The following is a 2,686-nucleotide window of genomic DNA, read 5'->3' as shown; positions in this document are numbered from 1 at the left end:
AACAATATAAATTATTAAAAAATAATTCATACATTCTCACACATATACACAGGGGATATCTTATTTCAATAGTAATTTTCATTTTATTGATTTTTTTTTCAGTTTTTTTTTAATTATAAAGAAGTAACAAAGAATAATAATTTCATGATATTATATCGTACTCATTTTTTTTTTTTTTTTTGTCTTCGTCACTATAGAAGTTATAATTATTTATTTATATATTTATATACTCAATAAGTTGTATTAAATATTGTGGCAAATATTAATAATATTTATAATTAAACTTTTGACTACTTTTTTTTATTTTTTAATACGGGTTGTTTTTTTTTTTTTCTTTGAATTTATATTTATCATTTTTAAGATAAACGAATCGATATTATCCTTGAGCTAGAAATCGATTGATTATTATTATTATTATTTTATCAATCTATATGTCTTTAAATTTGCTAGTAAAAAAAAAAAATTTCTAGCTCATTGGTGCCAATCGATTCGTTATTTGACTATTATGAATAAAAATTTTATAATAAAAACAAATTGATCACAAAAGAAAAAAATAATAAACAGATAAAGAACGAACAACATTGAACTACTAATTTGACTATCTACAAATTATTTAAAAAATGAAAATGAATAAATCAATCATTAATTTCTAAGGGTGCCCTTGAAATTACCATTTTTTTTTTTCAATTAAAATTATTATTTTCTTTTGGTAATTTATATTTATAAATATATTATTATATATTTTTTTTTTTAGTTTCTAAAGTATGTACTAATTAATCAGGTGCTTTAATGTTCACTTGATCACGATACTTTTTTTTTTTTTTAATTATAATTTAAGATGAAACATACACATAAACTTGTTGACATGATCTTAATAACCGCACTGATTGTACTTGAATTTGTTCTTTTTTAAATTCAATTATTATTTTTATATTTATCAAAAAACACTTTAGTACAATCAAAAGTGCTCGGAAATATCTTCTATTAATTATATTATTTAGCCACATTATTTTTTCTTTCTAATCAAAATTTTAAATAATTCTTTTTGTTTAAAAATAATTTATAAATTCACAAAATTTTGAACTTTACAATTTTTATATTTTTTTATATATATGTATATATTTTTTTTTTCATTCAGTTGATAATTATTGGCTAGTCTCATGTTATCATATAAAAATACAAAAAATAATTTTACAAATGATATTTTATTTTTGTTCGTTTTTTTTTTTTTTTTTAATCAACCAATTGACAAAAAAATATTCGAGACATATTTTTCAAGGGCACCATTTTTTTTTTATTAATCATTTTCAATAAACATATAAAAAAATTAAAATATAATTAAAAATTAAAACAAATGATAAGGTTAATAAATAAATTTAAAAATTTCACACAAATAGTGACCGGACGTTATTTTTTTTTTCTTTTTCTTTTTTATCTAAAAAAATTTACTACAATTATAATTCATAATAAAAAAAAAGCATATTTATATATAATATATATTTATAGTTTTTAACATGAAAAAGAAAAATTAAATTAAAACAAAATCAATTGAATCTATTCATCAATAATCAAAATCACTGTATTATTAACAAAAATAGTATAATAATATTAGCAACTTCGATACACTTGAGTATGATAATATAACTAATAAATATAATGCTTTTATTGACATTGATTTTTTCTATTATTTAAAAAAAATCTATATATGTATATTTTATAGAAAAAAAAATAAAAAATATACACAAGTGTATCGTAGTTGTATCAATCAAATTTTTCATACAAAAAAAAACAACAACAACAACAATAACAAACTATGAAAAAATTCCTTAAGGCTATTAATAATAAGTTTTCATGTATAATCATGATTTTTTTCTTAATCATTTCACAATCGAGCAATAAAATAATAGTAATAATATTTATAATTACAATAGTAATAATAAGAGCAGCATTTTAATCGTTTTTTAATTACGATATATATTATAGTCGTCGTTTTTATATAATAATAATAATGTGGATATTAAAAAAAATAATAATAATAATTTTTTTTTTCTTCAAACCATGGGGTTTAGATATTTTTTGTTTTTTTTTTCATAGTATAAAAATACAGGAAAAAATAGAGAAATAAAAGTTAAAAATCTAAGAAAAAATAATAAAATATAGTTGGGATATTTTTCTTTTTTTTTTAACACAGTGGATATTTAGGGTATTTAGGATTGAGTTTTTTTTTTTTTTTTTGTTTTTCATTTATACAAAAAAAATTGGTACAATGTATTTTTCTAAATACCATAATAATATTGTTAATGATAAAAATTTGCGAAAGCTTCATTTTGAAAACAAACGCATTTTTCAGGTTTTTTTTTTTTTTGACACTTTTTAGGATCGTAAAAAGTTATTGACATTCTGACGCACTCACACTGACATTCATTCGGTATAAATATAATAAAGAGAGGAGTTTTTTCTTTTTTTTTATCATATTTTGTTTGATGAAAAAAAAAAAGGGAGCTTTTACGATGTTTTCACGTGACTAATGACGTCTGGGGTTTTCACGGATTTCAGAAAAAAAAAAAAATATTATTGTGTAATATATATTTTTATAATTTTTCAGCACTCAGTTTTACTTGTTTGGTATTATTTTTTTTTTAATTTTTTTCAGTTTTTTAGTTAAAATTATATTGGTTGTAAAAGA

The sequence above is a fragment of the Aphidius gifuensis genome, linkage group LG5 (genome assembly GCF_014905175.1).
Source record: "Aphidius gifuensis isolate YNYX2018 linkage group LG5, ASM1490517v1, whole genome shotgun sequence".
NCBI lineage: Eukaryota > Metazoa > Arthropoda > Insecta > Hymenoptera > Braconidae > Aphidius > Aphidius gifuensis.
This window is presented reverse-complemented; position numbering follows the sequence as displayed.